This window comes from Dermacentor andersoni, chromosome 11 (assembly GCF_023375885.2).
Source record: "Dermacentor andersoni chromosome 11, qqDerAnde1_hic_scaffold, whole genome shotgun sequence".
Lineage (NCBI taxonomy): Eukaryota > Metazoa > Arthropoda > Arachnida > Ixodida > Ixodidae > Dermacentor > Dermacentor andersoni.
Window position 1 is genome coordinate 44,212,356 of NC_092824.1, and position 25,258 is coordinate 44,237,613.

Genomic DNA, 25,258 nt, shown 5'->3' on the forward strand with positions numbered 1-25,258 from the left:
TCAGATGATAGGGGTGCAGTTCAGCTGTTTTCAAGATCCTCCAGGTAGTTGGGTTGGACACACCGAGCTGTGCACTCACACTACGCGTGCTAGCATACGGATTAGCCGCCATTCAAGACAAAACGTTATAGTGAACCTCATTATTTATGACTCAAGCTCTCTGCCTCTTTCTTGTGAAGCTGCGGCTTGCTTCAGCCACTCGTAGGTATTGAATATTGTCATCGGTCTCGGTCGCGTACCCGGGTGCCAGCTTCGAAATTTTCTTGCAGCGTGCCGTCTCTGCCCCCCTGCTAGTCCTACGGCAACAATCATCTCTGCTTTTTCCTTGCTGGAAAAAAAGGCATCACGAAATTGCTCGCGCTTGAACAGCCGATGCACGATAGTCTGTTTATCGTGGTCTGAAACTACCACCAACCCCCGTAAGGCAATTGCTAGTTTCGGTTTCAAGGAACATGCGCGCTTCAAGCGGTCGCCGGACATCCTAACATTTTTTATTCCTCTTTTTGTGAATTTTAAATCGCGCGAAGCACGCGAAGTCGATGCCTTCGTGCGTCCGTTGAGCTCACCTCCGCTCACCCTAGCCACTCGCTCAGCGACATAAAACGTCGGATCGCACTTCGTCATCTGGGCCGCTATCTTGTACACGTTCGAAAAGCCGACGTTCGATTTCGCCTCACGTGATTGCACTAGATAGGCCTAGGCCGCGATATCGGCGCAGCCTGGACAATAGCGCGAGGCGAAATCGAACGTCGGCTTTTCGAACGTGTACAAGATAGCGGCCCAGGTCAGCCAAGCATTTAGAACATTAGACAAGGATGGCTAAAGCGAGGCCTCGCACGTGTTGCACGGCTGTGTGGTATTCTAACACCGGGAATCCCAGTTCTGCGATGTTTTTCAGATTTATTAATGACAGCCGGTAAGCACAAGTATTTGACTTTATTTTCTGAGCATGTATCAATTTGGCAGAGATAGACCAGTCCTGTGCAAGCCTCAGTTGACTGATATAGAAGCAGTGTCGCTTGTTCCATTGGTCATGACGGCAGCCCATCTGCACGCTGTCGGTAAAATAATTTTACTCAAGGGCTTGAGGGCGTGGTTGTTGGGCTATACATTTTGTGCACTCTTTGTTAATACATACAACCAAGGCTAAGTAAAGAAAAAAAAGACAGCTGTGACATTTGATCAAATTTCAAGAGCAATGATGGCAAAATGATGGGCGCATGTAGTTTCTTGTTGCGTTTTGATGCACCGTTATTAAGAGATCGTGCTGAAGAAGGTTAAAGCTATTTCATCTGAACTTTGGAGCGTGGACGGTACCTTATGATCTGTTACCTTGTTGCTTTAGGTACAGCTTGGCTGTGCGGAAGTTTTCGAGCTCCTCTATTACAAACGAGACGCAATGTTATACGTTTTGCCGGCAAAAATGTATTTAATAATATCAGTAATACAGGTATAGAGTATTTAATGCTCATTAGGTGCGAAGTGGTAATACCCTTTGAAACGTAGAGTTCTATTAAGTTTCTTTTTCTGAATTGTTGGTGCCTTGCGTTGCGGTTCTGTCAAAATATAGTGCTAATACTAGCCGTGCTTTTCTGTATATATGAATATGATGCAAAGTATAACGACAGGGAGATTATATTCGCATCTAAGCGCTATGGAAATATGCTCCCTCATTCAGCATGTAGTTCAAATAATTAGAGCAATTATAGGCTACTTCCTGTTCGTGCAGACGCATGTGGCCAGTTTAAAATTATGTGGGTCCATACGTGTGATACTGTCAATGAAACACATTTATCGTACTTTACCTTCTTTCTGTACGCCACAAAATGTGCCGACGTCATGACATATGTGATAGTCAAGTTCCGTGTGACGAGCCCGTGTTGGCTAATTTTCGCATTGGTTTGGATCTTCTGGAATCGATGTTCGCTGATTATGTACAAGTTTCAGTTGTGAATGAAAATTGCTTCTGCAGATTGACGATTTCGCACTGTACGTAGGTCAGCCTTTTTCCAGTACGGAATATGTGCATAAAAACAATAACCTTAAACTTTTACTTGTGTTGAGTTTTGGGTGACTGAGAAATCGGCCAGCTTTAGTTGGTCCACTTCCCAACACGCTAACAAAATTTACGATTGATGGTGCCAGGAAGTTATTTTATTCATACTACCCCCCCTCCCTCCCTATAAATTTGCACTAGTTGAACTGTAGCTCTGAATTTAACCACGTGTTAGGAATTTCAAAGCGACTAGTTTCACGAAATGACCAAATGCAATATATTGCCTGCGAATATTGTTCCTTAACGACGGCTTGCTAAATAAATATTTTTCATTATACTCGTTTGGCACTGGTGTGTACGAGCGCTACCCCAGGGCTTTAAAATATGAACAGAAGCTTTCAAGAAAAACGCGACAGAAAAAAAAAAGCGTTTCGTAAACACGGCACACTTCAGCGCGTTCTGCTACACGTTTTGGCCAATGTCACCCATGTCAATCTATTGCTCGGTGAGCTCTCTTCTTCTTCTTTTCCCGTTTCTGTTATTGACAGTTACGCCATTCTGAGGTTCCCCTGGGTACTTTCTTCATTACTCTTTCCTCTGGCCTCGTGAGCGCCACTGGCACCTTAGAAAAACAATTAAACGACTAGCAAGTCGTCAGCCCAGTTCACTTCAAGCGTGCAATTGAACTGGATTCTGTCTCGTTGAAAACACCCCATCATCTCACTTCCCTATTTATTTCCACAACATCGATATCGTTCTCTCTGCTGTTACGCCATATAAGCTAATTAGAGGATACACCCGGTAATTGTACGTTAGCGTCATGTAAACGTACCTCTGGCACTATGCTGTGTGCCAATCAGCACCCTACGGGACATCTCGATCAAATCTACACCCTTCGTCAAACGCTGCACTATTCCCGACCATTTTTATGTTTAGCACGTTTTCATTTAGCCTACCTGCTACTACTGCAAGGTTGCATCCCTGTGCGCTATGTGTAAGCTTTTTTCTAACTTGCTCCATGAGAAAGCCCAATGTCTACTGAGGAAATGTCCCTACCGCAACTTTTTGTCGTCTCTCACCCGCTACACAATCGCCTCTGAGCACCTAGTCAGATTTCATTCCGCAGTAACTATCGCCTTTTGACTCCCTCCTACTGTCCAGGCCTATTCCTGCCTCTGCTAACATATTGCAGCTCGATATTGCAATATATTGCAAACGGGACCACTCCTCGACAGGACTGGTCCCGTTTCGTTGTAGGCGCTCCACGGCAATGCTAGAGAACCTTAGCGTCTGTGGCAGTCAAGGGGCAGCGCTGAACTCAGCTCCGTTGAGTGAATGGGGAGGACTTCTTTGAGAGTACGGGAGTTAGTGTGCTTCTGCAATGGATGTACGTTTTGCGAGAACGCTGCAAAGTCTGAATTGAAAGTTAGTTTAGTGCGAGATGTTGAAGGCTCATCTGATATTCCAACGAGAGACTTCCCTCAATGATTAACTGCGATGAGCTCTGGAAGTGCGTAGTTACGCTGTGCCGTCATGAGTGGTGCACATTCTGAATATCCTCGATTTTTTTCTACCCGTAGATATATTCTCGTAAGATCTATGGCTCCAGAGGGTACGTGCGTTGCATTGCTGTTGCTGCTACGTAAATGCATGGCTCATCACCCTCCCTCGTATTCCGCAAGACGCCTTGTTGTCTTGCAGCGAGCTGTCTCCTCTTTTCGTCATTCATGTATAAATTAAAAATTTCTGAGTACGAAATGATTAAACCAATCAATATGAGATATTTAGTAGCGCGATTTATTAGAAGGAAGAAGTGATAAAATGGCAATAAATTAATGAAGTAGTTGAATATTGATACAATTGCATATGGCTAAGTGAATGTGAACTATGTCGGCCCGCGAAACGCTGCCACCGAAGAAACAGGCGAAGCACGCCTAGTAGTAACAAACTCACATCTTTTTTATCAACGTCGAACGCGATTACTGCGGCCACTTATATATTGCCCGCTAGGCATGGCGCAGCAGCAACATAAAAAAGGCAGCACTGCTTGGGGGCGCTGCATTTCAGCAACTTTAACATTGTATCGCTCCTCCCCTCTTAAGATATATGGTACGGGGAGTACTTGATCACTGGTTTTCGAGTTCTTGTGCTACGGTGCAACCTTGGAGTGCAAGGTGCAGCCATGACAGGGTTGTGCACGGTAGCTACTTCCAGACACACTTGCCGGCGATTGTTCCTTAGGTAGCACGTCGGGTGCTGCTGGGAGATGGCTGGTTCTTTCTCTTGAAGCACATCCGGGACGGCTGGAGAATAGATGGGCGGCTGCTCCAGTTGAGGAGAAGCTTCTGCTCCAACAGAACGAAATGGCGCTGTCTGCGCAAGGCGCAAGTGGTCATTGTGTCGGCTCCATGTCCAACCGTCTTGACAAAGGACATTGGCTGACGGTGGACTGTCATCCGAAACACTGGCAGGTACCCATGGTGCACCCGTTGCGGAAGTTTTTCGCATAGACTTTATCTCCTGGGTGTAGTATAGGAGCCTGCCGGGACCCTCTGTCAGCATTCAAATTCGGTTTCATTTGTTTTGAAAGCACCGATGTTTGTAGGCTAGGCCGCAGGATATACAGAGGAGTCTTTAACATTCTCCCCATTAGGAGCTCACATGGTGGCCGACCAGTGACTTCATGTGAAAGTCCGATAATGAAATAAGAACCTAGAAATCCGTGTTTTGAAGTCGCCAGAGCCAGTCTTTTTTAGTTTGTTCTTTACGCTCTGTACCACTCGTTCTGCTGCACCGTTGGAGGCGGGGTGATACGGTGGTACAAGCATGCGGCGTATTCTGTTTCGAGTTAGGAACTCAAGGTACTGTGCACTGGTAAACGCAGGGCCATTGTCAGAAACTACTACGTCAGGGAGGCCGTGCTGAGCGAATGCAATTCTCAGGGCAGAAATGGTAGCTTCTGCAGATGCGGATGACACAGGGAAAACTTATATCCACTTCGAGAAAGCATCCACGATGGCTAAGAACGCGTGTCCTAGAAATGGTACCTCAAAATCAATGTGAAGACGTGGCAAGAGTCGGTGCGGGAACGGCCATGGCATCGGTGGGACCGGCTGCGCAGCCCCTTGATGATCGTGGCACGTGGCGCAGCTTTTCACACTGTTTGCAATGCCATTGTCTATGCCTGGCCACCAGACATGGCTCCTGGCAATCATTTTGCTTTTTTGAATACCAGGGTGGCTGGCTTGAAGTACTCCAATTACTTGGGCCTGCAGTGATTTGGGAACCACGACTCGTGGCCCCCATAGACCACCTATTGTTCTCAAGGGATGGCTCAAGCGATGGGATGGAACTCGAAAACAAGGGACAGCCAAGCCCGAAGCAGCAGTCCTCACGAGCAGCATTCGTCCACTGCGCGATTTCGCAGTCGTCAAGCAACTGCTTTCGCGTGCACACTGTAAAATATCAACATGCCGCTACACCTTCGCCTTCAGAAGTCTACATGTGGCAAATTAACTACGCCGAACCACCTCCGCCTTTCACCATCACCGTTGACGTTTGCAGCAAGCCGCTCCGCATGGAAGTGGACAAGGGGGCAAGCGTCTCCGTCATTTCCAAGTTGCGACTCCTACAGCTTCTGCCCTCGGTTAATGTGCAGCCGTGGCAAGTGTTTCTGCGAAGCTCTTCCGGGGAACTAAAGACAGTTGAAGTCAAGGCTGATCTCCTTGTGAAGTTTCATGGCAAGGAGGTGAATCTACCCATTTTTCTGACCCTGGACAGTTCACCTACTCTGCTAGGACGCAACTGGGTGCACGAGCTGGGCATCGGCATCTCCAATGTTGAAGTAAATATACATGCACTTTCTGACATCAAACACTTCGCAGAGGTGTTTGAAGAAGGTCTTCGTGGGTTCAAAGTTGCTAAAGCGTCATTACATATTCCTTCAGATGCCCCACCCCGCTTCTTGAAGCCACGCCTTCTGCCATCTGCCTTGACAGATAGTCACACAAGAAATACAACGATTAATAAAAGATGCCATCCTTGTTCCAGTGAAAACATCAAGGTGGGCTGCACGTATTGTTGCTGTGGTAAAAAAGGATGGATGCATCAGAATCTGTGGAGATTTTAGAGTCAAAGACAACCCAGGAGCGACAGTGGAAAAATATCCAATTCCAAGGATTGAGGACCTGTGGACTGTCCTTGCAGTGGGTGAGACATTCACAAAATTGGATTAGCGTGACGCGTATCCGCAAGTAGTCCTTGATGAGGCCTCCAGAGAGTGCGTCACAGTTTCGACACACATGGGGTGGTTTCAGTACACTTGCTTGCCCTTGGGACTGTCGTCAGCTCCTGCTATATTTCAACGTGATATGGAGAACTTGCTGAGAAGACTACCACATGTGGCCGTCTATTTCGGCGACATTCTTGTCACAGCTGCTAATGGTGCTGAGCGTTTTAACAACCTTCGCGCTCTGCTTCGCAAGCTTCAAGAATCTGTCCTCAAAGTGAAACTCGAAATGTGTCATTTCTTCGTGCCACAAGTGGAGTATCTTGGGCACATCATAAGCATGGAATGCCTTTCCCTGAACGCTGACAAGGTGGCTGCCGTTCTGCATGCGCCTGTGCCAAAAGACGTCAAAGAATTTCAGAGTTTCCTGGGAATTGTCAATCTTTATCGGCGTTTTTGCTTAACATTTCTGCACTTCTTCTGTCCCGCACTCTCTTCAATTTGATCGAAAGAAATGGCAGTGGGGCAGGATCAGCAAGGTGCTTTCACATCCCGCAAGCACCTGGTTATCTCAGCTCTAGTTGTCGTACATTTCCGCACTAACAGGCCAGTGTGTCTCAGCTGTGACCCATCACCTTATGGCCTAGGTGAAGTTCTCGCCCACAAAGATGCTGATGGCCGAGAACGTCCGATTGCTTTTGCATCACGGAGCTTGTCAAAAGCAGAACGAAATTATAATCAACTTGACAGGGAGGCCCTCGCAATTGTGTTTGGTGTAGATTGGTTCCACCAGTCTTTGTGGGACATACCGTTTGAAGCATACACTGACCACAAGCCACTTCTCGGACTGCTGGGTGCCAACAAGCCTGTCCCTGTGCGTGCATCACAAAGATTAGTCAGGTGGGCTCTCAAGCTATCTGCGTACAAGTACGCACTTGTATACAAGCCTGTAAGAGAGCTTCGCCCTGCTGATGCTCTTAGCAGACTGCCACTACCTAACGACAGCACCGCACTGCCTGACCCTGCCGAGATTTTCATGTTGGAGGAGGCCTATCGACCGCTTCTTTCACCTGCTGTAATGGTCCGAGCCACCAGGAACGATCAAATTCTTGGTCACCTTGTGCATTTTATATTGAAATGAGAGAGCCTCCTAGCTGGGCGAGAGCGAAAACTTTTCAATACATGAAGCTCAGAAAGCAGTCTCTATGAAGGCTACCTACTATGGGGGTCCTGAGTCGTGGCTCCCAAATCAAGGCAGGCCCAAGTACTTCGAGTACTTATCGCCAGTCGCCCAGGTATTGACAAAAGCAAAATGATTACCAGGAGCCATGTCTGGTGGCCAGGCATAGACAATGACATCGCCAACAGTGTGAAAAGCTGCGCCACGTGCCAGGAGAATCAAGGGGCTGCGCAGCCGGTCCCACAGATGTCATGGCCGTTTCCGCACCGACCCTCGTCACGGCTTCACATTGATTATGGAGGATCATTTCTAGCACACACGTTTTCAGTCATCCTGGATGCTTTCTCTAAGTGCACAGAAGTTTTCCCTGTGTCATCCATATCTGCAGAAGCTAACATGTCTGAGAATTGCATTCGCTCAGCACCGCCTCCCTGACGTAATAGTTTCTGACAATGGCCCTGTTTTTACCAGTGCGCAGTAGCTTCAGTTCTTAACTCGAAACGGAATACGCCACATGCTTGTACCACCGTATCATCCAGCCTCCAACGGTGCGGCAGAACCAGTGGTACAGACAGTAAAGAACAAACTCAAGAAGTCTGGCTCTGGCGACTTCAAAACACAGATTTCTAGGTTCTTATTTCATTATCGGACAACCCCAAATGAAGGAACTGGTCGGCCGCCATGTGAGCTCCTAATGGGCAGAATGTTAGACTCCTCTGGATGTCCTGCGCTCTAGCCTACAAGCATCGGTGCTTTTAAAACAAATGAAACCGAAGTTGAATGCTGACAGAGGGTCACGGCAGGCTCGATTACTCCAACCAGGAGGTAGAGCGTATGCGAGAAACTTCCGCAACAGGTGCATCATGGGTACCTGCCAGTGTTTCGGATTTTAATCCACCGTCGGCCCATGTCCTTTGTCAAGACGGTTGGACATGGAGCCGACACAATGACCACTTGCGTGTTGCGCAGACAGCGCTATTTCGTTCTGTTGGAGCAGAAGTTTCTCCTCAACTGGAGCAGCCGCCCATCCATTCTCCAGATGTCCCGGGTGTGCTTCATGAGAAAGAACCAGCCATACATCTCCCAGCTGCACCTGACGTGCTACATGAGGAAAAATCGCCGGGAAGTGTATCTGGAAGTAGCTGTGCCGTGGACAACCCTATCGTGGCTGCGCTTTGCATTCCAAGTTTCTTCGCCTGTTTCTTCGGTGGCTGCGTTTCGCGGGCCGACATGGTTCACATTCACTGATCCACACGCAATTGTATCAGATATCAGTCGTGATACCATTTTTCGTGCGAGATCATTCCAGTCGCAGTACTTTTTTGTGCGCATATAAAAGTGACAGGAACGCAGCGAATGCGCATTAAAAGGGATTTGGCATTGCTTCGTTCTTCAGAGTTTGTAAGCGACGAGGGAAGTATTTTAGCACCCAGTGGTAATGGCTGTCTTTTTATGGAACACCGCTTGAGTAAATGTTTTTGCTTCAGCACGCCGCAAAGAGTTATCGAAGTGTAAAAGACAAAAAAGGATATACATTGCAGCGTCATTTTATTAGAACTATTTTCATTTCCTTTACTCCGGACGAGGACTTTGTTATTAGCACCTGGAATCATGGCCGTGTGAGGTCAGCTGAGTAAATGTAAGGAAGACTAAGAACCACTAGGACAATGGAAACTCGCAAAATAGATCCCCCTGCTTAAAAAGCAAGGAGCGGGAATGAATATAGATAGTATATGGCCAATCGCACTAACTTCGAATGTTGTGAAATAATAGAAAAGCTATTGCTTATCGGTATAATGAAATTTTGAACGGGTGATACATTCTTGACGCCATGTCAGATTCGCTTTAGATGCGGATGCTCGATATAGTGGGCACATATCGATTTAAGAGAGGCATTAAGCCGGCTCGACACTGGCGGTGGTATGCAACTTTATCTAGCATGAGTTTTTCTCGGCATATTATAAATGGGATATGCGAATTTTTAAAGGGTAAGAAATTTTGTTGTTCCCAATGCGGCTCTATCGCGCAAAAATATAATAAATGAGGAGGAGTTCCCCTGGATCAGTCATTGTTTTTATTTTGTTTTATGATTTATCAAGCTTGTTTCTATTGTGCCGTAGCGTACAAGTATATGTCTATACAGACGTCATAGCATTCTTTGCGTCTACGAGTGACATTCGCTCATTACAAAGAATACTGCAGTCATACTCATGAACGCTTGGAGCTCAGTTTTCAGATATTGGAATGCCACCTAATCATAAAAAAGTTCCTTGACTGTGTTTTCACTGAATGTACCAGTCAACATCTCTCTCCACTAGCGTCAGGAAATAATTCGGTAAGTTCACTTTATCAAATATCTAGGTGTAATATACGACGCGAAATTTAGCTCGCGAAACCACATTGATGATCGTAAATCTAGGGCAGCACGCGCTGTCGGTATGATACGCAAACTTGACGGACGTCACTTGGGATACGTAGGAAAATGCTAATAGTGATTTATCGCATGTACGTTCAACCGATACTGGAATTTGGGTGCGTGATATTGTCTGGTGGGCCAGCGCAACGTACTGGTTCATTTAGATAGGGAGGCTCTTCGCAATTGTCTTGGTTTACTAAACTTGTTGCCAACAATGTTGCCAACAATCAAGAAGCACGACAGCCTACTCTTCCTTGCCGATTCGGCATTCTAACAGAAAAAGCGTATTTAAACATTTATGAGTCTTCATTGGGACGGTCTCAATCTGTATTTATTAGTAAAATGAGGGCATATTTCGGTGAGCACTGGTCCAGCGTAGATAGACTTCTAGTTGTGTTTGTGCAAGCTGAGGTAGACCCACTAAACGTTAATGTACGATAGATCATTTGCCTAAACAAGCCCACGCGTATATGCACCCTGAGTTTCACGACATGTTCCTCCCAAATGCCAAAGTCCTGCCAACTACGTATTTAAATGGCAGGATACTAGACCATTTAATGCAATTGGGAATAGATCATGTGAATGCGACTGACGCGTCAATGAATGGGAAGAAAGTTGGTGTGGGTATTTTCTCTTAGTCACTTTCCTGGTCACACACACACACACATATATATATATATATATATATATATATATATATATATATATATATATATATACGTTACGCCTACCAGATTTCCCATAGTTCTGGCAGCACTATCAGCCGTTATCTTAGTAACTTCGAAAACTTCCTTCAAATTATTCAAAAGTGAAAATAGCGACTGATTCAGTGTCAGTGCGCACATCACTGTCATCTTCAGACGCTATCGAAGGCAAGATATTTACATTATTATTCCCTCCAAATTCAAGCCTGGTGCGGTTGGTATGGGTTCCAGGCCATAGTGGTATATTTTAAATGAAATGACAGACACACTTGATAGGATGTTGCTTGAAGGACCTGTTATGTCCGTTATGTCTACTTAGACCTATGTTGCTGCGGCTAGGTACAGAAAAGTTTCTTATTCCAAAATTCAACAAAACTGAAAATGCGAACTTCAGAATTTAATCATTTGTACATTTAATTGGGCAAGAAATGGTGTCCCACACGTAAATTAGAAATCTACATAACCAAATTGCGATGCCGCATCTCACCATAAATTATTTACTTATACAGGTCTGGCCTGGCCCCACTACCCTTGTATCCTACCTGCTAAGAATCCGAAAACATTGATAACTTTCCATTAGCATGACCTCAATTTAGAAATCGGATGAAAAAATTCGAATTTTCATGCCAAAGTTTGGTATTGCTTTAACTACCCAAACTATCTTCTCCTTCGGCACTTTCTCAATAGGCTTTAGCCACAGGCAAACCTGTGTGGATATTTGAGACTATCTCTGTGACACAAGGAGGCTATCATGTTCATTCTCAAAATCGATTCCTGGATAGCTCATTCGATTACTGATTGTCTGTTCAAAATTATTCTAACACCCCCTAAACAAAACACACAGACAGAAAATGTCCTGTTTGTATATAATTACAAATATTTTTATTTCTGTATCTGCCAGTAAAATCTATTTGCTAATTATTATAACCCTTGTACTTCACCCTGATTTCATTTACGCTTAAGCTTTTCTCTGTTCCCTTCCCTTTAACCTCTAAGCGTCGGTTGCTTCGGCAACCCCCGTAGTGGGTATGCGCCACACGTGAGAAGCAAGCAAGCAAAAAGTGGCTCCATCACCGTGTAGTCGGAAAATAGCCGTAAGTTGGCATATTTCGACTTCGTTTAGCCTGAGTAGCTCTTGCTCCGCTCCGAAGGGAAGCCTGCACAGATTTCTGTAACGTTCCTATGGTCTTGCTGAAGCCATAGCGTAGAAATTACCGTAGAGGAAGGCATATTATATCTGTGTAGCTTCAGTACATGGCCGCCTTCAGTTTCTGTAGCAAATTACTTGCTTATGGGTAACATTGCTGGTTTCTGGTAACATGGAGAGCATACAAGTGCTGATTCAATCTTGTAGTTTGGCATAGCGAAATGTTTAGAGTGTCTTTCGTGTATTGCGAAGCTAACCCTGTTGGCAGCACGCCTTCTTTATTCATGTCAGATTACGTGCAAGGCAATGGTGATGTTGATTTTTATGACGGTGTATGTATGCGCATGACGTACTGTCGCAATAATTCGATTTTACGGCACGATTTCGTTGACATAATATACATTTCTGGAAATAAAACTATGCGTTTATTGAGTGTTCCCGGCAAGTTACTTTCTATATTACTAATTCATATTAAGTACAGCGCAACTACACCTGAACGAGCATGAAAGTGCCAGCATAAATGATAGGATGTGGCACATCGGGGTGCATTGCGGAACATGTAGCTATAAACCCTGTTTTGAACAATGCGCTGTCATTCAGCGCCATAGTAATAAACTCATAAGGAAAATAGTAAAAGCGTGCCTTACTTGTAAGACAAAATATGTGTGTATCAGGCACCCTACATTGTCATTATCACAGTGTGTGTTGAAGTTTCTTCAGCAAACTGACAGAATTTGTATTCACGCGCCCACAACCATGACGTCCGCGCTATATGAGCATGATAAAGGTTGCAGGTCACGCTTGTTGTGTAAAGGTTTTTGGAGTGCACCTGACATGATGGTGTGTAAATAATGTTTGCTTCAATAAACTTCACAGTGGCGAGTCAGCGCCCGTCTGGTCATATTGAGTCCAGTCCATGTGTTGTGGCGCTGTTTTAAGACAAAGCTCAACCAACCTGCCCAAATGTCTGCTCTCCTGCTTCGTAAATCATTCGCCATACAGTTTTTTTATCTTTCCCGTGGGATTTTCCGAATAACTGTGCTGTGGTTTTTGCAGTAGTTCAGCACAGTAGCGCCATATTCGCCTTGACTTATACCATCGCCCGCTCACAGAAAAGTCTAGGGTTCTGATCGGCTGAGTTGGCCAGCCCTTAACTTGCGAACAGGATCGCTCAAGGTCTATCGTTTGTTGTGGTAGTGGGCCTGCACGGAGGATAGTGAATCGTGGCTTGCATTTTTTACAGCAAAGCAGTTATTTTCTATACTCTATCTCAGTACCTTGCAGCACTATCCAACCTGCACGTAGTCTTAACCATTGTGAAGGGCGAGTGCCTCTCGAGATTTGTTATTGCATGCCGCGTCATGTTCTCAGCGTCTGCTTGCTATCCTGTCGGTTCGTGCTCCATCACTGGTGGATTGAAGTTGAAAAAATGTTTTAACGCCAAAGCCATACCCTTTGTTTACATGCCTGCAACAGCGGGGCTCCGCTTCACCTTTACACTTTCCCTGCATTCAGTTTGATGCCTCCTTAGGAAGTAGTAAGGACGAACGCCCTCATCAATCTTCACCTGCGCTACGGCGCCTGCTAGGCGTCTAGTTGGAGTTGGCTCGTTACCGTCATTAGGCACAACGTTACAACGGCTATTAAAATATGTAATGAACAATCTGGCCCTTAAGTGCATTTCGCATCGTCAAGGCATCACCAGTTCTAACACTCTGGCGCCGTCTTCTAACTAGAAATCAAGCCAGCTTTAAAGCTCGGCGCTGTGTATGTAGTCATAGCAGCGTGAAAAGAGACTGCCGATCTCTATAATTACGACAAACATACCTAATGCTTTGATCGCAGCTTGAAATGACATTTGAGATGACGCAATTTGGTACAAGTACGGATGGCCCGGGGTAGACGATTACTACTGGCAAAAATGGTAGGCCACCAGGCCCGTGAATGAAGAAAGGAACATTCCGAACTGTCAACCCAGAACGAACTGACTTTATTCTCTCACACGGCCTCTTGCCTCTGCAGCCAGGTGAAGCACAACTAAACAGGAACAACCAGCGCCTTGGGGGGCACTGAACTTCGGTTCTTACAACATTGTAACACAGTTGACCATTTGCTTCTTGCTTACAGGATGGAGAACACGTAGCAAGCGCGAATTTGGATCGAAGCGGTGATCGGTGCTGTATGGGCGCTGCCAGGTTACTGTGGAAGATCACGGTTAGAGTGGCCATTACGGTTACCAGTGGTAACTGCCATAGTAATTTTTGGTATACGACATGCATTTGCAAAGGTCATAAGATGCCACGTACCGCTGCATCGTAACATGTAGCTACAAAAAATAAAACTCTCTAGTGCAACCAATAATCAGCCAGTTACTCCCGGAACTATAAACCGCTGAGCAACGATATCGTCTGTGTACCTCTCGTACCGTAAGCAGTACTGAATGGTACGGGTGAGATGAAGTATAGTTCGTCAGATTTTTTCGTGTCCGCGTGTAAAGTTTTGCTCGCAGAAAAACAAATGGCAGCCGGAAGGCTTTGTGTTTAAGTTTCAGCATAACACAATTATGTTTTCTCGTATATTCGATTGACAATGCAATGCTATCAAGTCTGCAAGTTGTGTGTAATTCATAATTTACAAGTTTTGTGAAACATATTGACATAATGATGTGGGGTTCTCGCACCACGGCACGGCGCCCGCAAAGGACGGCGCCATGAAAGGCGATCAAGAGCGTGAGCCGCGCGTTCCTCTCGTGGCCCGCCATTACACAGAAGCGTCTATTTTGTAAGACTCGGTCTTCAATCTACGTTGCAATTTTCTGGTGGAGATGCGGGGTACATGCTACCACTCCCAGATCGAACACCGCTTACAAGCCCAGTACGAAGTCCGGTCGAGCTGACTCCAGTTCATGTACGGATAAGCCGTCGACTTCAAGGACTGCCACCTGAGCACGAGCCTCTACCCAATCGAGTCCTAAGGATGAGTACCTCAGTTCCATTTTCTTCCTCAACCGCACCGACCGAGGTCGTCCTTAACCAGCCGCGAATCCCCACATCCTTCCACGAGGACACCTTCGAAGATGTTGAGGACTGGCTGGATCACTTTGAGCATGTCGCAGAATTCAACGGCTGGACTCCAGAGCGCAAGCTACGCAACGCCTACTTTGCCCTCGAGGACTATGCGCGAACATGGTTTGAGAACCGTGAGGCGGCCCTATCGACATGGGACGAATTCCGACGGTAGCTAATCAGCACATACGCCAGCCTCGATCGCAAGGATCGAGCTGAATCTGTAATTAAGGCGAGAGTGCAGCGGCCGAACGGCAGCGTCGCAATGTTTGTGGAAGATATGTGCCGACTTTTCCGACGCGCGGATCCATCCATGCCGGAAGAAAAGAAGCTCAGGAATTTGATGCGTGGCGTCAAGCAAGAGTTATTCGGTGGACTAATACGCAACCCACCAAAGACCGTTACGGAGTTTCTCGCGGAAGCCAAATCAATGGAAAAGACACTGCAGCAGTGAACAAGGCAGTACAACAGCGACGTGTCGAGCCTATCGCGTGACCCTCTCGCTATACCCTTGGACAATATCGACGCCTTGCGGGAACTCATTAGGCTTGTTGCCCGAGAAGAGCTTCGAAAGATTCAGGTGGCTCCGGTATCGGTACCGCGACTAGTTCTGGCTGAGGTTGTCCGGGAGGAAATCAGGCAGGCAGTACAAGTCCCGGAGCGAAGCGAGACACCACGGCACGAAGTACGGAAGCCGCAGCATCGCATATCGTATGCGGAGGCTGCGAGAAGTTCGTTGTCCCCGACTTTTTACGATGTGCGCGACGTCCCGGACTTTCATGTTGTGCGCGCCGTTGGACAAGCAACTGGCGACTTCAGGACTCGCCGCACGCCATTCATGTCTGAAACACGACCACCCCGCAATAGCGACGTATGGCGCACTGCAGACCGGAGGCCCTTGTGTTTTCCTTGTGGTGAAGCCAATCACCTCTACAGGGCGTGTCCTTACCGCCAAGCTGGGCTCCGTGGATTTTTACTGAATGCGCCGTGCCCGCGCAATGGTGAACGCCCCCTGGAGATTGAAACCTACCTCGCGGACGCCAGGGCCTCGTTTGCCCCACGACTCCGTGTCCACCGGTCACGGTCACCCGCCCGAAGCAGGTCTTCCAGCCCCATCTTCACTCCGAGCGCAACAAGGCGTCGCTCACCCAGTCCAGCCTCCCTGGAAAACTGAGTCTAGCAACCTGCTGAGCTGAGGTCATTGATGTTGCGAACGCTGAAGACCCTCCACTAAGACGACCGCGAGATGACGTATTTGAGACGCAGAGAAAGCAGTGTAGTTCGGTGTCAGTATTTTGCGACGTACCAGTTACCATAGATGACCATGAAGTCACCGCGTTAATCGACACGGGTGCGGACACGTCTGTTATGAGCCAGAATGGACCGGGACAGGGATTCGTACTGCAGGAGGGCACCTCAGAACTCCAATGGGCCGGTGCACGGCACGAGTCAACATTCGGGGCTTCACGTACATCGGCGACTTCGTCATTCTTCCTGACTGTTCCAAGGACCTTATACTCGGCATGGATTTCCTTCAGGCGAACGGTGCCATCATCGACTTGCAAGAGTCCAGAGTCAGCTTCGCTACTGCGCAAGCCATAGCGAACAGCAATGGCAACGACCGTGATATCGCGCTTCACGTAGCAGACGATCACGTCACGTTACCACCCAAGAGCAGCGTGATTACCCTTGTCCGGTGCGACATGGAAGACGATGCCGAAGGAATTGCGGAGGCAAACATCCCTCCACTTCTTGAGCGCCACATTTGCATAACCAGAGGGATTCTTCAGGTGCACAACAAATGTTCAGTCGTCTTGCTAACAAACTTTAGCAAAGAATATCGGCATGTACCGCGAGGAACGACAATCGCATTTCTTCGCGAAATCATTGATGTTACTGACATTCCCACATTGGAAATCACATCGTCTCAAAAATCTGAGGTACCGAGCCTAAAATACGGATTCACGTTAACGCTGCTCTGCCAGACCATCAGAAAGACCGTCTACTGAGTCTCGTGAATGAATTTGCAGACTGTTTTTCAACGTCGTCCAAAGTACGGCGCAAGTCCATCACAAAGCACCGCATTAAAACGGACGAGTCCGCACGTCCTGTTCGTCAGCGTCCTTACAGAGTGTCCCCAGTGGAAAGGGAAGCGATCAAGCATCAGGTGAAAGAGATGCTCCAAGACCACGTGATCCAGCCGTCCACAAGCCCGTGGGCCACACCTGTAGTGTTAGTCAGAAAGAAAGACAGCACACTACGCTTCTGTGTAGATTAAAGAAAGTTGAACCGTGTCACCAAGCGCGATGTTTATCCATTGCCACGCATCGACGACGCATTGGATGGTCTGCAACATGCAAATTTTTCTCTTCGTTGGATCTTAAAACAGGGTATTGGCAAATCGAAGTCCATGAACAGGATCTTGAAAAAACAGCGTTTCTGAGACCTGACGGGCTTTATGAGTTCAAAGTTCTCCCCTTCGGCCTCTGTTCTGCACCTGCCACCTTTCAGGGGATGATGGATACCGTGCTTGCTGAACTCAAATGACAAACCTGCCTCGTATACTTGGACGACGTCGTCGTATTTTCGAGCACGTTTGACGAACCTCTCACACAACTCGAGAGTGTCCTCGCGGCGATCCGTACTGCCGGCCTCACCATCAAGCCTGAAAAATGCTACTTCGGGTTCCAAGAGCTCAAATTTCTTGGCCATGTCGTTGGTCCTAAAGGCGTCCGACCAGACCCCGACAAGTTAGCTCCCGTAGCCGAATTTTCGCCACCACAGACAAGAAGGCTGTCCAATGCTTCCTTGATTTTTGCGCATATTATAGGCGCTTCGTCGAGGGATTCTGAATAATTGCTGAGCTTCTGGTACGGCAAACACGCGACGATGTGCCTTTCATTTGGTCGGACGAGCAGCAGCAGTCGTTCAATGAATTGCGCAAGCGCTTGCAAGCAGCTCCAGTACTTGCTCATTTCCACGAAGATGCCGACACTGAAATTTATACTGACGCCAGCAATACGGGTCTCGGCGCAGTTCTTGTGCAGTGGCAAGCTGGTGCAAAACGCCCGATTGCTTATGCAAGCCGCAGTCTCACCAAGGCTGAGAAAAACTACTTAACCGCTGAAAAAGAAAGCTTAGCTGTTCTGTGGGCAATTCGTAAATTCCGACCCTACTTGTACGGTAGACCCTTTAAGGCTGTCAGCGATCACCATGCCCTGTGCTGGCTTGCCAAACTCAAAGACCCTTCAGGCAGACTAGCCCGTTGAAGCCTGCGCTTACAAGAGTACGACATTACAGTTGCCTACCAATCTAGAAGGAAGCACAGTGACGCTGACTGTTTGTCACGTGCACCACTCCCTACGACGTCATCGGACCCTGACCATGACTTGCCATTTGTCGGCATGATTGACGCCATAAAGATGGCTGAGCACCAGTGTGCTGACCCTGAGCTGCTGCCGCTGATCGAGCACTTTTAAGGAGTTGAAGGCGTTTTAATCCGCTTCGTTCGTGGGCGGCTTATCATCGTACTCTTTGCACAATAAGGTCATTTAGACGAAAAACTGCGGAAGCGGTCCAAATACGTACCACCTTGTTGTGCCGTCGGCGCTGCGCCGACATTTTGCAAGCCTACCATGATGAGCCACGCGCGGGACACCTGGATACCAAGGATACGCCAGAAGTATCATTGGCCCCGGCTTTTTTCTTCGGTGCAACGGTACGTCAAGACGTGCTGTGATTGTCAGCGCCGCAAGAAACCACTTGTTAAACCAGCTGGCTTTCTCCACCGTGTGGACCCTCCTCAAGCACCGTTTCAACAAATAGGAATGGATCTACTTGGGCCATTCCCATTGACCTCTTCGCGCAACAAATGGATAGTCGTTGCTACTCACTACTTGACTCAGTACGCCGAAACCGAAGCTATTCCGCAAGTAAACTCGTATGAAGTGGCCAAGTTCCTTGTACGCCACATCGTCCTACGATATAATGCACCGTCGGTTCTCATCACCGACCGCGGTGCAGCATTTACGGCCGAACTTATGGAGGACGTTCTGCAGCTGACGCATTGCTCTCACCTCAAGAGCACTGCGTATCACCCTCAAACCAATGAATTACCTGAACGTCTGAACAGAACGTATAGCGACGTAGGGCACAAGACGTGGGATGAGATTTTACGCTATGCAAACTTCGTCTATAATACTGCTCTACAGGAGACTACACAGCTTACGCCATTCGAATTTGTATATGGACGTCACGTCACGTCAACTCTTGACGCCATGCTACCTCTGGTTGATAATAGCCCGCCCAGCGAACACGTGGAACAATTCGTACAAAGAGCCGAAGAAGCACGCCCGCTTGCTCGGCATCGTATCCGGAGCCAACAGCATACCGACAGCCTTCGCTACAACCAGGGTCGACGCGACGGCCATTACAATACCGGCGCCTTCTTGTGGGTCTGGACTCCCATCCGTCGCCGTGGACTCTCGGAAAAGTTGCTCCGCCGGTATTTTGGTCCCTACAAGCTTGCACGCCGCCTCAGTGACGTGACCTACGAAGTTGTCCTTTGCAGTCTTAACCCTGTTCGCTCCGTCGTCGTCCTTGTGCGGAAGTTGTTCATGTAGTGCGCATGAAACGCTACTATGCGCGTACGTGAACGCCGAGATGCACCTGAGGAGCTCCCATTTCTTGTCGCCGAAAGAACTTTTTGACGCGACCGATACGGTCGCTTTTCGCATGGGGGGCAATTGACACAATGATGTGGGGATGCCGCACCACGGGACGGCGCGCGCAGAGGTCGGCGCCGTGAAAGACGATGAACAGCGTGAGCCGCACGTTCCTCTCCTGGGCCGCCATTAAACAGAAGCGTCTATTTGGTAAGACTTCGTCTTCAATCTACGTTACAATATTACTTTGACAAATTGAATTAGCTCAATAGCGCACTCGCGCCAGACGGAGAGCCTAGTGAGCGTGTATGCTACAGTTCCTCACACCAGCATGCTCACATGGCGTACGTGTGCCGATAAAATACCTATGCTTGCTTGATACGTGGACGCTCAACTCGCTGCATCTGTCACACAGCATGTGCTACGACCGCCATCGACATTATGGGAAACACTGTTCAAAAAGGCACAAAAATTCCAAGTTGTCTGCCAATGCACCAGAATTGTTTTGCTTCTCTGTGCCTTCTTTCTTGATTAGTTTTGCTTACTTTCTTTTCCTAGCTAATGCGTGTCTACCCATGGTCTCACTGGTGGCATAGGATGCCTAGGTAATAGCAGAAAATTGTCAGAATTTCACGACCCATCTAGCCCCTTCAAAAAATCGTACCAAATGAGCCGGAACGCCAGGCACAAGTGGCGGAGCAGTGCCTGGTGCTCGATTGAGCAGTGCGGTCAAAAAGGAACACCAGCTGCCGCAGTAGCACATGACACGTCGCCTGAGAGGAGAGTGCACCATTGCGAAGCCATGCTGTCGTGTAAATTGTGAATGCTCCACTTGGGTACCACTGACAGCAGTACCTAACGGTACTGGGCTCTGCAATCGCCTCGACGTTCTCTGCTTGCTTACGTCTTGATGTCCCCTTGTCCTTTGCTAAGGCACTGAGTCGTGCTCCTTAATGGGTTGCATAAGATAGCGCCTCTTCATCTTCACAATCACTCTCGCAAGTCTGTGCCGCGATTTCATAGCGATGCCTTTTCCCGATTCTAATGCCTTTACGTGCTTTTCGTATTCGTGAGCGGCTACGTTAGACTCTGCACGCCGGGCGGAGCGTCGAACATAGCCACTCAGAAATGCGAAAAGCGACAAAAGGCATTAGCATCGAGAAAACGCATCGCGACAAAATTATTCGCGCGTTCCCGGTCCACTCAAGCCCTCGCCTGCATTCTGACTGTATCTCGGTATGGCCTAAATGAAAACGCGCCAAGCGTCTCAAGGCACTGGCTTGCTCGCGAGGTGTCCATAACTCGAATTCTATTTGACATTGGGCCACCATAAAATCTCAAGTTGGCCCACCCCAAATTTAGGTTGGCCGACGCCCGAAGTTCAAGTGGCCACCAATAAATTTTAGTTAGCCATCCCCCAGATTTGTACATGGCCCATCGCCAAATTTCAGTATGCCCGCATTCAAATTTCATATTCGCCCACGAACAAATTCAATTTCGTTCATGTCCTTGTTTCAACTTGGTCCACTTGCTAATTCAAGTTGGCTTCCCACACATTTCAAATTTGCCCGTTGAGAAATTTGAGGTTTACCCACATTAAACTTCAAATTGGCCCACCACCTAAATTTAAGTTGTCCCACCCTGCATTTCAAATTTGCCCACCCACATAATTAGGTTGGTACACTTGCAAATTTTAAGTTGGCCCATCCTTTAATTTAAGCTGGGTCCTCCTCAAATATCAGTTGGCCCACTATGAAAATTAGGTTGATCCACCCTGAAAGTTGAAGTTAGTGCACCCCCAAGTTTGCCCACCCACAAATTTCAAGTTTGCCCATCCCCGAATTTATTTCGGCCCATGTCCAATTTTCACGTTCGTGCAACCCCTAAATTAGGTTTGCCCAACCAGCATTTCAAGTTGGCCTAACCACAAATTGCTAGTTGGCACCTTCGAAATTTGAAGTTGGCCCACTCTCACATTTAAGTGGACCAAACCCACCCCAAATTTCAGGTTCATACACGAGCAAACTTCACAGCATTCTTTGCCTACTTCAGACATTTCCAGCGCATCCACCCACGCACCCAACCGTCCGTCCGTCCGTCCGTCCATCCGTCCATCCATCCATCCGTCCATCCATCCATCCATCCATCCATCCATCCATCCATCCATCCATCCATCCATCCATCCATCCATCCATCCATCCATCCATCCATCCATCCATCTATCCATCCCCCCATCCATCCATCCATCCTCTTACGTCGACCCAGCGGCTTAAGTTGTCTGCAAGCTTGGGTCACTACGCATGTGGTCGTGATGTCATCGTGGTCGTTGCATCCTCATCATTCTAGCTTCGTCCCCCGAATCTTGTCATGAAGTCATCCTCACATCTTCTACGCCTAACTAGTGAACTAGTGTAGTAGCTTGGGCCGCAAAGCCGTTTTTCCTCATGGTCATTACATGCTCATCACTCGAGCTTTGTCATCCGACTATCGTCATTAGGTCGTCGTTATGCTGTCGTGGCCTTCATAATTATGCCGTCATACAATCACCGCCATCCAATTGTACTTTTACTAGGTCATGTCGTCGTCGTCACTTCCTCGTCATGAAGCCGTTGTGTTTGCTCCATCGTCGTCACAACTTCGTCATTCCACTGGTGCGATGCCATCATCGCCATGGCGCCTTGGTCACTCCACCGGTGGCATTCCTTGGCCGTCCCTCTATTGTAATCTTGCTATGGACATTCAATCGTTAGTATACCGTATTGTATAGGCCTTGTCTGTGGTGTCTTGCGCCTCTGGAAGTCTCGACATGACGTAACGGGTGACGGCGGTGGTCAGGCGTGGCCAACAGTACTTGGAGTTTTGCGAGCGTACGGGAAAACCCGAAATTCTAGGCTGTCTTATCATCGCGCAGGGCGTGCAGGACTTCTAAGCGGAGTGCTTCGGGCACAATGAAAAGGCAGTTTGTGCATGCTGACAAAAAGTACTTCACCAGGACTTCACTTCTTAAGAACAACGAAGGCAATCCTCGCGTAAATAGTCTCGGGACAAAGGCGGTCTTCCCTTGCAAGTACTCAGCAAGGCTTCTGAGCACCGGGTCCGGTCGCTGCTGCTTGGAAAAGTCGTCTGCTTTATTGTAGCGAGAAACGCGTCCTCAACTTCGTCACCATAGGGCGGCGGGTCCACGGGAGCACGAGGCAGGCAGTCGGCATCAGAGTGTTTTCGTCCGGACTTGTAGCTTTCAAAAAAATGAAATGCCAGCAGAAACAGCTCACTGATACAGGAAAAAAATGACAGGACAAAGCGCCTTGTCCAGTCATCATTCTTGCTTCATTAGTGTACTGTCTCTGTTGGCGCTTCATCTTTTGAAAACTATGAACCAACTAGCCTAACAACGTGTTATACTGCAGACTTGTAGATTAGAGGTATTTCATATTCTTGCAGTCTCAGTTTTCACTGCGCCAGGCTTCCTGAAGGGTCCTTTAAATTGCTAGCCAACACAACGCATGATGGTCATTGGCGAAATTAAGCGGCCTGCCACATAAGTAAGGGTGGTATTTCGCTGCAGCCCAATTGATAGTGAACTCTTCCTTCTCAGTCGTAGAATAATTGCGTTCCGCTTTTGATATCGACCTGCCACTGTAACATGTATCCCGTTGAAGTCCATCTTTCCTCTGAACTAGGACGGTACCGAGGGTTAGGCTACTGGCGTCAATGCGAATTTCTGTATCGCCCTCCTTGTCGAAGTGCGCAAGTACCGGTGGTGACTGCATGCGTCGTTTGAGTTCTTGAAATAAGTTGGCCTCAGGCGTTTCCCACTTGAACTCTACATAACATTTAGTTAGTTGTGCCAGTGGCTCAGCGATGTGCGAAAAGTCCTTGAGAAAGTGCATGTACTAGGTACACATACCAAGGAATCTACGCACCACCTTATTATCGATCGGCTGCTGGAACATTGCGATGGCAAATGTCTTTTGCGAGTCGGGGCGGGCACTAGATTTGCCGATGACGTGGCCCAGGAACTGAAACTTATTGTAAGCGAAGCGGCACTTTCCGGCTTCACAGGGTTACTTGATGACTTGATGGCCTATTGTACTGTCACAAGCTCACATGATCTTCGAAATTTAAGGCCATGACTACAACGTTCTCCAAGTAGAGAGACAAGTCTGGCACTGCAGTCGTGCCAAGATTGTGCCAATCATGCGCTGGAACGTTGCAGGCGCAGAGCAAATTCTCAAGTGCATCCCTTTGAAATCGAAGGCGCCGTCTGACGTGCAAATGCGGTATTCTCCCGATCCCTTTGGTCGACTTCAATTTTTCAATGAGCAGTCTTGAGATCCTCAAGTTCAGCCTTGAGATGAAAAGTACTTTGCATCGCACATTCGGTCTAATGCGTCGTCTATCTGGGGGAGGGGGTACACGTCCTTCTTCGTTATTTTGTGAAAGCGGTGATAATTGACGCAGAAGCACAGAGTTACATCCCTCTTCACTAACACCACAGCTTTTCGGCGGCTGAGTAATATGGTCGCGCATCATTTCGTCAACTTGCTGTTTTATAGTTTTTTGCTATCGGGTTTACATTTGATAAGGGCTCTAGTAGTCGAGTGAATTCTTTAGTTATTATTCGATGATTTGAAATTTGTCCTTGCGGAATTTTTGATGACTTTGAAAAACAGTCTTTGTATTGTCGAAGAAGGCTTTCGAGTGGTTGGTGCTTATTCAGATTGGTGTCGAAAACCGGTTCGGGAACTATCGCCGTCGCGGTAGATTTGGCAGAATCTGAGAGGGCAAACGCATTGCTGGTTTCCGAAATTTCCTCGAGCTATTCGATGGTCGTGCCCTTGTTGACGTGCTTGAAGTCCTGGTTGCGGCTAGCATCACCGCCCCTTTTCCTCCGCGCAGTCGTGCAATCCATATTGCTACGAGAATTTCTCGATCTAGCACTATGCGTTCGTCGCCCTCGATGAAGCTTTCTGCGGCTGCGGGTGTTTCGCTGAGGTGGTATGAGACGGGAAGCGAACTTGGTCTTCAAGTACACTCAAGGCACACTGACTGTAAGGCCTCTTCGTTGGTATCGCTCGATTTGGGGATGGCGGCATCGATTTCGACCTAAGGTCGATGATTGCGCCGTGTGGGTTCAGGAAGTCTATGCCGAGAATGGAATGTCGCGAGCACTGTTGGAGGGCAACGACCTTTACATTTCCGTGGGCGTTATGAAGTGTCCCGAGCTGGCCGACGGTTCGGGGGGGGGGGGGGGGGGGGGGTGCGCTTGGCTACGGTATTGCGGCATCACAGGGCCCTGGGGGGACGTGGAGGGGGAGCCTGGTGGAGCGCGACGGCGACGTATGTCATTGCTTCCGGCTGACAATGTTGCGATTCCGGCTGTACTTTGGGAACTCCCAATGATCACTGGATTTCATCCCGAACTACGTCTGAAGTCAAATTAAGAAAAAGCTTTAGCTCGGGCCTAACTTCAACGCGGCCTATTCAAATACATGTAAAGCGCAAAAACGTTTTACTTTGGACCGATTTTAATTAAATTTGTTGCATTAGAGAGAGAAAGTTAAATTCTAGTGACTGTTGGAAGCGGAATTTCGATTTAGGTTCTGAATTTTCTTAAAAGAATGTTCAAAAATTTGAAAGTTCAAAGAAATAGAACGAAGTTTACAAATTCATAACTCTGCATCAAAAAGAGATGTCGCAGTTCTGTAAACGGCATCGATTAGACCACTGATAGCGGTCAAATGAGACATGTCATTTTATATCTTACGTGAATTTGTTACGTTGTTTACAAAGGTTCTGCAAAAGCTGTATTTCCATATTACTTAATTTTTTTAGATTCATGTGTAGGATATTAAATT

General features: G+C 47.6%; 1 long non-coding RNA gene across 1 annotated transcript in view; it reads left to right on the forward strand.

The window, feature by feature from the left end:
* The first annotated feature begins 759 nt into the window (after positions 1-759).
* The window catches only part of LOC140214203 (uncharacterized), a 51,921-nt gene continuing 27,422 nt past the window's right edge, over positions 760-25,258 (forward strand). Inside the window, exon 1 of the long non-coding RNA XR_011891125.1 lies at positions 760-916. This is a non-coding gene — a long non-coding RNA (uncharacterized lncRNA). The remainder of the gene's footprint in view (positions 917-25,258) is intronic.